An 11825-nucleotide genomic window follows, 5' to 3' on the forward strand; every position below is an offset into this window, starting at 1 on the left:
TTGTCCGATTAACTCTCCGATGCTAAAGTCAGTTTAGAGCTTTGAGCAGCGTTTTATGTATATGAATGTAATTGTGATTTTAGGCATACCTCGTGCTCCTTTTATAGTAGTCGAATATACCTTGTAGAGTCGTAATAGGCAAGTGAATCCTACTTTGTAGGGATTCGGCAACATAGTAGGGATTCTCCTGATTTGTCGAGATCTACCGTAATCTGATAAGAGTCTTATTTAGGAACGTCTTCCTAAATAGTCTTATCTTCCTAAGGTAGAGCTTATCCTTCCATATATAGTGTTTGTGTCCGAATAGGACAATACTTCCATTCTTGGTCGATTACCCGAATCCCGGACCTAACGCGCTTTGGGCGGATCATGTGGGATTCGGTCTTTATTGGCATATCACCAAATCTCAAGGGATTCGGTATCAGTTGGCATATCACCGAATCTTAAGGGATTCGGCGTCTCCTTCATATCTTCAGACCTTCAGGGGGAGTCCGGTATCACCTGAGAGCGGATCTCCTGTGACTCGGCTCCATTATATTTACTGTAGGATTCGGTATCCATCATTAGCCCCCCCGCAAGTGAGCTGAAGTAATTGGTATTCATGCCTTAGTAGATTTTAGCTCTTTTGGAGCTGAGTCTTTTTATGTCACGGGCGAGTCGTTTTGTATTCCGGGCGAGTCGTTTCATATGTTTGTGGGTGACATTTCTTCTCCAGTAAGATTCTTTGTGTTGCCACGTGTCAACATTTAGTGATTTAGTGATTAATGATTATTCAAAACTCCTCATATTTAATCTCTTTGCATTTCTTCATTTTCCTCTCACTTGCTTTTCGAATTTATTCTTATTTCTGCAACTATTTTCTCTTCGTTCTTTGTCTGATCATTTTGTTCTTCGTGACTTGTTTTCTCCATATTTTCAGGTATGTTCCTTTTCGTTATTTGGATGTTGAGGTGGTTTTCCTTCTTGTATATGTTTTTCATGATCGTTGTTCTGGGAACTCCTTTTCTGTTCTTGGTGTTCTTCAATGTGTTCTTCAATATATTTCCTGTTTGATCTTCATTTTGTATTTATATTTGTGATTTCCTGTTCTAGGATGCCTCTTAGTCGAGTGGAAGATGCATGCGCTACTATGGCTTTTACCAGATCAAAACTTCGTAAGAGTGAAGTCTTAGATATCTATTTTAAGTATAGTTTTCCTTCTGATTATAGGGTAATATTACCTGGTGCCGATATGGCTGCCTCCGATTCTCCGGGTTCATCTTGTAGGGCGGTTCTTTTTGAAGAGCAGTTTGCTGCTGGTCTTAGGTTTCCCTTAGATTCGTTTTTAGTTGAAGTGTGCAGGGATTTAAAGGTTGCTCTGGGACAACTTTATCCCGGTACGATTAAAGTAGTGCTCGCCTTTTCGGAGGCGTGTAGCCTTCGGGGTTATGCCCCTTCTCTTAACGTGTTGTATTATTTCTTAGACTTTAGGAAATGCGATGGTTGTTTCGTTTTTGCCCTTGGCAGAGGAGGGCAATCTCGTATTTATCTTCCTTGCCTAACCAGTCGCTGGCGGAGACGTTTCTTTATTGTTTATCATAACTTTGCTTTTCTTCATTTTTTGGATGGTTTTTCTTCTCATCAAGTCCGGAGTTGTCCGTCTCCTTTAAGTTTATCTGAGTCAACACTTGCTTTCGATATATCATTCTATGGTGCTCTTCAGCGTCCTGTCTTAGATGTCTTGGTTAATAGTCATCTTCGGCATCGATGGTTTCCTTTGGAGGATCCTCCTCGAGGCTTGGCGGATCTTTGCTACTCCTTTCTTCAAGGTATATTAATTTGCTTAAGTTCTTTTGATGTTTATTTTGTAGGATGTCTTCTTCTTCTGACGATTTCCTTTCCAAATTTCAAGTAGATTTGGACGTTCCGATGGGCGGTCCTGAAGCTCACATTGCCAACATTATTCCTGGCGATGTCGATGTGGATATAATCCCTGCTGATGCTCCCATCGTTCCTGCCGAGATAGCGTTGCCTGCGGGCGATGGGGCTATTGTTGTAGATGATGATGACTTGGTTGATGCGGTAGGTGATGAGGCGGTCCCATCCCTACCTCCCCCTCTAGCATCATTTACCGTCTCGGGGGGAGTTGGGGATGTGTATTTAGGTGGGCTGGTTGTTGTTGATTCGGAAGAGATTTTCTTGGGTCGAAATATGGATTCTCCGTCTAGAAAGAGACGTCGAGTTGGCGATGATTCTCCATCGAGAGAGAGTCTTCCTGGAAGCTCTTCTTCTGCCCCAGATTTGGTGCAATGGGTCGAAGGTCAGGATCCTGCTAGTTTGCTGAATCCTAGAGTGTTGGCGGAATACATCCGAACTTTGGCGATTCCTGATGATGTCACATGGTTTTGTTCTAGGCCGGGTCAGGAGCTTTCCGATCTGGCTTGTTTTCATGGTTTCTCTGTGAGTGTTTTCTTTCTTGAATATAATGTTTTTTGATTTTGTTTATTTCCTTACTGATCTATTCCTTACTGATCTATTTTTGGTGTTGTAGGCTCTTCAATCTGTTTTGGTATTGAATGACCGCCGTCAGTGTGCTGAGGAGGAGGTCGAGCGTCTATCTTCTCTTTTGGCGACTTTCGAGTCTGAGAGGGCAAAGTTGAAGGCATCTTTGGAAGAGCATGATTCCCTTTTGGCGCAGCTTAAGGCGCAAGATGCGATTAACGATCGCCAAGTCAAAGTGATCGAGAAGAAAACCAATGACTTGACTCAAGAGATTGAGGAGCTTATTCGAATCAATACCCTTGTTGGTGGGGAGAGGGATAAACTAAGGTCAGAGGTTGAAAATCTTCACATCCGTTTACTTGATACGAAGGCTTTTTATTCTGCTTTGATAAGCGAGTATCGCCTTGCGATTGGGAGGAAACTTCTGGAGCAGAATCCTAATATCGATCTTTCCGGAGTTAATGGGTTGGATCCCCAGGAAATCGCTCGTGGCCTTCTTGACAAGATATCTAAGGACCGTGTCAAGGACCGTGTCAAGTAGTTTTTCTTTTGATTGTATTTCATAATGTACGAATTTTTTTCTTTTGTAATTCGCGATTTATGAATATATTTTCTTCGTGCTTCTTCACAAGTGTGCTCTTGCTTTATATCAGTTTTTGATTTATGTACTTGTCTTGCCTCGAGGGTTATTTTAAACCCTTTTCTCGGCGTTTTTCCTTTTATAGAGTTAATCTAAACTCTTTATTTTTGTTTTTATTTCGAGTTAATCTAAACTCTTTTTTTTGTTTTTATTTTGAGTTAATCTAAACTCCTTTTTTGGCGATTTGCCTTTTCTGAGTTAATTTAAACTCGTTTTTCTTGGCTATCCGCCTTTTGTGGCGATTCGCCTTGTTTTGCGATTTTGCCTTTCTTGAGTTAATTTTAACTCATTTTTCTTGGCTATCAGCCTTTTGTGTTGATTCGCCTTGTTTGGTGATTTTTCCTTTTTTGAGTTTGATCTTTAACTCATTTTTTCATCTTTGATTTAATCATTCGTGGCTGTTCTTGATTTTTATTTCTTTATTGATTCGTCTGGCTAATCATATAGTAGGGAAATTGAACTTTTATTGATAAAAAGACTGCATACAAAACATTAAAGATAGATTTGACGCCATCGGGTAAGACATAAAATCGTTACCGATGATGGGTCATTTTCCTTTCCTATTCTTCCTTCTTCTCGGTCTTGTTCTCTTGAAGATCCACTACGGACTCGTCATAGCATTTCTTGGCTATTCCCTGGTCTTCTCTCAGTGTCACTACTCCTTTCTCGGTTGGTATTTTCATTTCCAATGCTCTTATGCTAGTCACCGCCGCCGAATCATGGAGGAAAGGTCTTCCTAGGATGGCGTTGTATGTTAATTCCATGTCTACTATGTTGAATAGTGACATGACTTTCTTGTTGATTCCTCTTTCTGGGCCGATTATTACTTCCAAGGTGACTGCTCCCAGTGGATTGATGGAGGGGCCGCCGAGTCCTGATAGCGGAATCGGGACTCAGTGTAGCCTTGATGCCGTTCCTCCAAGCATTTTGTACGCTGTGTTTGTCATAAGGTTTATTGCGCTTCCTTCGTCGATTAGGATTCGCTCCATGTTCCAATTTTCAATGATAGTAGTTACTACCAAAGCATCGTTGTGGGGTGCTTTGACGTATTCATAGTCTTCTACATCAAAGATTACCGGCGGCATGTGAGTTTCTCTGATGTTCATCACTTCTTTCCTCTGCTTTCTCCTGATCGTGGAGCTGCTATGTCCTCCTCCATTGATCATGTGTATGGTTCCCAGTACTTTGGATGGGCGTTCGTCTTCTTTCTCTTTTGGCTTGTCTTCTCTGCTTCTTTTTTTCTCCTTTGTCGATGCTCTTCTCTTTTCGAGCCACAAATTTCCTCAGCTCGCCTGTGTCGATCATCCTTTCGATCTCGACCTTTAAATCTCTGCAGCTATCCGTTTCATGTCCGTAATCTTTGTGAAATTTGCAGTATTTTCTGGTGTCTCTTATCTCTACTTTCATCTTTGATGGCCATACCACGTTTTTGACATTTTCTTTGATCCACATGAGAACATTAGTTCGGCTGGTATTTAGCGGTGTGAAGTTATTCTCGTCATCTCTGGGGTCATATCTTGATTCATATCTTGTCTGGGGGGCGAATCGTCTGTTCTCTTCTGGCCTTCCTCTCCTATCATCAGGTTTCGACTTGGTCTTTTCTCTGGATTTCTCTTTTGATTCTTTTCCTTTTGCTTCCTTTCCCCGAATCGCCTCTTCGTCCTTCGTCTAGCTCGAAGTATTTCTGGGCTATGCCCATCAAGTTCGAGAAAGTCGTGGGTTTATTGACTAGTAGCTTGTCCACCAGTTTTCCGAATCGCGTTTCTTCTCGCAATGCTTCTGTCGCCATGTCGACGTTCAGGTTGTCAATCTTCATAGCTTGCTTGTTGAATCGTTCAATGTAGCTTCGTAAGGTTTCTCGTTCTTCTTGGATGCAGGATCTCAGGATGCTGGTAGTAGTTTTTGCTGGAATGTTTGTGAGGTATCTATTGAGGAATTCTGTTGAGAGCGAAGCGAAGCTCTTGATTGAGCCTGGCTTTAATTTGTTATACCATCTCTGGGCTGTGCCTGTGAGTGTGGTGGGGAAGACCCTGCATAGAATGGCGTCTGATACGCTGAGTAGCCCCATAGTCGCTGTGAATCTAGATGTGTGATCTCGGGGATGTCCTTCCCCATTGAAAGTTGGCAGGATCGGCAGCTTCATGCTGTATGGGATAGTTTCCTCCATGATCTCAGGCGAGAGGGGGGATCCTTTCAACCTGAGATCGTCTATGTCCAACTCTTCAGATTTCAGTTTTTTGAGTGCTTTGGCGATCTTTTCTTCCAAATCTTCTTCCACTACGTATGTGGCCTTGCTTTTTTGGGGTGTTTCTGACGATTCGCCCTCTCCTTCTTGGTGTTTTTTCTTAGTTTGTTCTTTCCCTGCATCTCTTTCCTGTCGCTTGCTCTTTGGTGGGGCATCTTCTCTTTCCTTCTCTCTTCGTTCGTCTCTCTTTGAATTCAAACCACTTCGGGCGTCCTCCTGGTTATGCTCATTTATGGGTGTCTCTGGTGATTCCTCGTTGGACTTGTTTCTATTTTGATCATCCGGGCTTTCCTCATCGCTTGTTCTATTCTCTCGTTGGTTTCTTGCTTTGTTTCTTTCTCCATTCCCTCCGGTTCGGGGTTTCTTGCTTTTGTTGTTTTCCGCTCTCGTCTCTCGGCGGCTTGGGTTTGCGTTTTCTGTTCTCCCTCTTCTTCTGGGAGCTGTTGGGCTGAAATTTTCCCTCAGGATTTTCATGGTTTCTTCGTGCCTATCATTCGTTCTTTTGACTACGCTAGCCAATCTGTCCAGATTTGCTTGGACCGATTCTAGTACCTTTTTCAGCATTTCGTTGTACAAACCTTGTGCTGCTACGCTCGGCGTTTGTTGTTCTTCAGTGTTCAGATTGAAAGCAATTGGGTTGCTTCCCCTTATCGGATTAGTTTGGTATTGAGGTGTTGAAAAAGAGGGCCCTCCGGTATTTCTTTTCTCCCCGGAGTTGTGAAGCCTGTCTTCCGTCACGTTGATTATTTCCGGAGTGTTTTTTGGGTCCATTGGTTGTTTGTCTTTCAGGTTCACTCTTTCAGAAGTCATCTTCTTCAATGAAATTTGTTTTTGAGTTCAGAAAAGCTCCTTCGATTTGAAGTTTACTTAAGCTTTTCCCACAGACGGCGCCAATTGATGGAGTCTGTCTTCTGAGCCGGTGAGTAAGACCTGCAAAACAAGGTAGAAGCTAACCGGACGGCGGTTGTCCGATTAACTCTACGATGCTAAAGTCAGTTTAGAGCTTTGAGCATCGCTTTGTGTATATGAATGTAATTGTGATTCTAGGCATACCTCGTGCTCCTTTTATAGTAGTCGAATATACCTTGTAGAGTCGTAATAGGCAAGTGAATCCTACTTTGTAGGGATTCGGCAACATAGTAGGGATTCTCCTGATTTGTCGAGATCTACCTTAATCTGATAAGAGTCTTATTTAGGAACGTCTTCCTAAATAGTCTTATCTTCCTAAGGTAGAGCTTATCCTTCCATATATAGTGTTTGTGTCCGAATAGGACAATACTTCCATTCTTGGTCGATTACCCGAATCCTGGACCTAACGCGCTTTGGGCGGATCATGTGGGATTCGGTTTTTATTGGCATATCACCGAATCTCAAGGGATTCGGTATCAATTGGCATATCATCGAATCTTAAGGGATTCGGCGTCTCCTTCATATCTTCAGACCTTCAGGGGGAGTCCGGTATCACCTGAGAGCGGATCTCCTGTGACTCGGCTCCATTATATTTACTGTAGGATTCGGTATCCATCAATTAGGCCTAAAAAAATAATTAAAAGAATATCTAAAAAAAATATCAGCATTTTTTAACTCTGATTTTCCACCTTATTTATCTATCTAAACATGTTTATATTTAATTTTTAACTCCTTTTTTTATTCTTTGTAATATCCGTAAAATTTTAAATTATTTTTCCGTTAATTTTCCGGTGGTTTTCTGGTCATTTTATTTATTTTTGTGATTTTGGACTTCCGGTTTGGTTTGTGGTTCAACCGGAGGGTTGAACCACCTTTCTTTATTATCAGCTCTCATTTTGAGACCTGAAGGTCTCGTACGAGACCTCTCCATTTTCTGCCCTGGTCTCGTTCGAGACCAGGCAGTCTCAAACGAGACCTCAGCAGTTTTGCTGAGTCTCGTTCGAGACTTGTAACGTCCGTTTGGGGACCTTAATTTCTGCCATTACTATTCTGATTTCCTTCCTTTTCCAGCTGATTTGATTTCTCATTTTCCTTTCCTACATATTCAGAAAACTCTTGCTTCCATTCTTTTCGTTTTTCTCCATAGTTTTCACCTCCAAATTCTGCTCCAAACTCAGCTCCATTGGTAAGTATTCTTAAGTTGTAATTTCAGTTTTCTTGTTTTAAACACCTTTCGGTTTTCTGATCCGTGTGTGTTCGTTTCTAGATCGAAACTGAAACCGTTTGATCTCAGGCGTTCTAAACTCGTATACCTTCGATTTCATAGAGTTTGTTTGTTTGGATGGGTTTGTTTGTTTGGATTTTTGATCTTCCCTTGGCCATGGGTTTGTTTGTTTGGATTTTTGATCTCTTGGGTAATTGTTAGTTTATGATTTCATAGAGTTATCAATCCGTTTTCCATTTTCGTGTTAAGGATTTGGTTTCGGCAGTTAACGTTTGATGTTTGATTCTCCCTGTTAAATGATTATGGGTGTGTAGCAATGGTGTTATGTTGATTTGGATTGATTTATGGCTATTAGGTTGCTTTGGTTTGATGAGGATTGATAAATGAACTTAGCTTCAGAAACTTAAAAATGGTGATATGCTAATACAAGGGTGGCGGGTTGTTTGATATTTGATTTGGAGAAGATGGTTGAATTCTCACTTTAGTCACCAATGTCTTTTACTTAAAACAAATTAATCCTTAAGGTTAAACTTTAAACTAATAACTTGGGTTTTTATATTATGTATAAATTAAATAGTGGAAATGATAGATAACTATAAATTAAGTTAATATAATTACTCGGGTAGTTATATTTGCTTTCGATGTCGTTTTGTCAAAAGTTGGCTAAATTACAATTTAGCCCCTGAACTTATTTATAACCTTATTAAGTAGATTTTTGATTAGTAACTTTATATTGGGTTTTAATTATAAACAAAAACAATTAATTTGATTTCGGATATCATTTTGGCTAAAGTACAATTTAGTCCCTAATTGGCTAAAGTACAATTTAGTCCCTAAACTTTTTATAGCTTATTTAATTAAGTTTTTGGGTCGTAACTTGGGCTACTTGATATTGAAGTTATTGAGTTCCGCTTTTAAAATGGATTATTATTTTGTTAATTTATTTTATAAATATAAACTTGGGTTTATATTTGATAAACGTTTTGAATCGGGTTAGACTTGGGTCGCCCGACAAGTGAGGTTAGCTTGGTAGTTTATGATAACTCGGCTAACCCACTATTTGGAAATTATTTATTATTTAAAATTATTAAATAATATTTATAAATTGAATTATAAGCGAGAATTCAGTAGACTTATATTAATTGGGTTTTATTACCTAATGGGTATTATTTGTGTGTGCTTTGGATTATTTATTCCGACGTGTTATTTGTGCTAGTCCTATGTGGTGTCTAGTACTCTTTAGAGTTAGGGTCTGATTTTAATAATTATTTTATTTGTCTAGACTCGTCTACTGTTCGTGCTTCAGAGGCGAACCAGAGTTAGTTGCTTGCCGGTATTTCACGTGGATTAGCAAGCAGTGAGTTTATATTTACTATTTACCGCTTTATTAAGTAAATTGTTATTTTAATATTAAATATATATACTGTACGTATATTTCAAACTGTTTTATATTATGGCTTCTAGTTGGAACATGCTACCTAATGGGCATCATTAGGACTGCGTGCGCACCGGTGTTGATCTGGGTAAGGTATATATGGAAATGTGGTAACTCGGTGAGCATAGCTCTCGGGACCAGGTAGAGTAACTCGGTGTAGCTCAGCTCTCGGGACTCTGGTATAAGTGTGGTCAGTGGTAACTCGGTGTAGCACAGCTCTCGGGACCAGACCTGTTGGATTATGTTTATTATTTAGAATTGTGGATTAGGGTTCCAACTATTATTCGTAATATCGTATTTAAACGTTTTAAACGGTTTTAAAGGTTTTCCACTTAATAAATGTAGATAGTGGTATAAACTCATCTCAGTATATCTGACCCCGTTGTTTTCCCAATTTTCCCCAGGATTATGATCTGAGAGAGTCTGGTGATCTCCGCATTTACTTTTCTTCGGAGGTTCCATTTATTTTAGTAGGACTGTAAAACTGTTTTATTCTTAGACCGCAGTAGTAACTAGACGTCTTTATTATTATTATTTATTTTGTCGGATTGGTTCGACTGGTTATATTGCTCTGGCATGTTATATAATTATTTCGGATTATTTATGTTATATCTATTTTAGACTCGAATTTGATTAAGCATGTTATATTAACTGTTGAATATTATAACTGCTAGTTTTAGGCTGAAGTCTCGGTTGCCCCCGAGCATTGGTTTTCTGCAGGTTTATGTGTTTATGGGATAAATGAAGGGCTAGCTACGGGTTTCGGTACTACATTACCCATACCCTAGCGCCGGTCGCGATTCATGAAAATGGGTCGTGACAAACTTGGTATCAGAGCTTTGGTTTCAAACCAAGGCCATTGCTTGCTATGTGTTTACTCTGTTAAGTATTGTTGTGTCTTAGGAACTACTGCGGATATAGGTTTCTGTCATGTCTTTTTAAACGTCATCTTTTGATTTTTAAAATATTCTGCCTACACCAATAGGATTGAGTCGAGTCAGTCATTGTATGTTGATTTGATGCTATTAAATGTTAATTTTATTTCACTTGGGTGAATATCTTATTGCTGTTGATTTCTTGGGAAATCCTATATGTTGCTTGTTTTGTTCATACTTGGGTATGAAATATCTGTGTATTTAAATTGTTCTTGTTCAATCCTTAGGATATGAACAACGTTATTCGTACTCGTGCTCGTGCTGCGGCAGAGCAAGAAGCTGTTGCTGATGATGCGATTTCCATGGAAGTCGATCAGAACGTACCACCAGTTCAGGCTAATGCTGGACGTGGTCGAGGTGGAAGTGCTGGCAGAGGTAGAGGTGCTGGTAGAGGCAGAGGAGCTGGTGCTGGTAGAGGTGGAGCTAGAGGACGCGGTGCAACAGGTGTTCAGGCACCGAATGTGCAGCAGGCACCAGAGGTGCAACAAGCACCAAATATGCAAGCGTTCGACTTCACTACCTTCTTGGCTGGGATTGTCGAGATGCAGAACAACCAGGCTCTTCTGCAGAATCAGTGTACTGTACTGGGTCAGCTAGCGCAGCAACAGCAACCTCAGGCTGGTGTTGTAGCTGGTATTGGTGGACTTGCTGGTGTCGGTCATATTCCAACAGACAGAGAGTTGGTGATGACCTACTTGAAGTTGAATCCGACTTCTTTTGATAGTACTGGGGATGCTCTTGACTTTTTGGAGGAATTTGAGTACAATAGTCAGAGGATTCAAGCTTCTGATCGTCAATCAGTGATGCTTGTGGAGATGTCGCTGAAGGGTCCAGCTAAGGACTGGTATCGCGATAACATCAGACCAGTTATGGATACTTTGTCTTGGGCTGATTTTGTGATCAGGTTCAGAGGTTACTATCTACCCTTCTCTGTTACTGAGAGTTTTAGAGAAAAGCTGCTAAAATTGAAGAAGGGGGATAGATCAGTGACAGACTACACTACTGAGTTTGTACGTTTGGGGCGGTTTGCTACAGATCTACAGGGTGATCAAGAGCGAGTGAACGACCGTTATATTAGGGGTTTAGGCTCGGAGTTTCTCCCTTTGCTGATAGGGACAAACATGGAGTTTGCCCGGTTAGTGGATAGTGCGCGACGGATGGAGAATTCGATGGTTCAGTTTGGAACGATCTCTGACCCTTTCCAGAATCAAAAGGGAAAGAGTGATCTTCCTAGTGGGGGGCAACAGGCCCCAGTGCAGCATAGTAGTGGGAATTTCTACAGTGGCTCTTCTCAGGCCAACAGGGGGAGTCGACGGACTCACAACAAAGGGAGGCATAGCGCTAGGAGTGCTCCGTACAGTAGTAGCAGTGGGAGTAACCGTGGTTCAGGACGCGGGTACAGTGGGGGATCGAACATTCCGTTCTGCCAGAATTGCAGACGTAGGCATTATGGTCAGTGCCAGTTAGCTCCTGGAGGTTGTTTCACTTGTGGCCAGCCGGGTCATTTCTCCAGGGAGTGTCCGACATCTGGGCAGCAGACGTCTAACTCCAGTGTGGCGCAGTTATCTTATCAGCAGCAGAGACCTGCGTTTACACAGTCTGTAGGGTACTCTCAACCTACATCATCTTTTGGTGGCCAGCGGGGCCGTGGTTCTGGTGGCAGAGGTTTTAGTGGCCGTGGTAACGGCGGTAGGGGTTCCAACGGTTATGGTACTGGACAGAGTTCGCAGCAGCAGCCGCAGGGTCAGGCCAGAGTGTTCGCACTTACTCCTCAGGATGCGCGTGCATCAAATGCCGTGGTGCAAGGTACCATTCCGATTTCTTTTATAGATGCTTTAGTGTTATTTGATGCGGGTGCAACCCATTCGTTTGTATCTACATGTTTTGCTGGGAAATTGGGTATGGCACCATCTGTTTTGAGTGAACCTCTAGCTGTGTCTACACCTATGTCTGAA

Source organism: Mercurialis annua, linkage group LG5, assembly GCF_937616625.2.
Source record: "Mercurialis annua linkage group LG5, ddMerAnnu1.2, whole genome shotgun sequence".
NCBI lineage: Eukaryota > Viridiplantae > Streptophyta > Magnoliopsida > Malpighiales > Euphorbiaceae > Mercurialis > Mercurialis annua.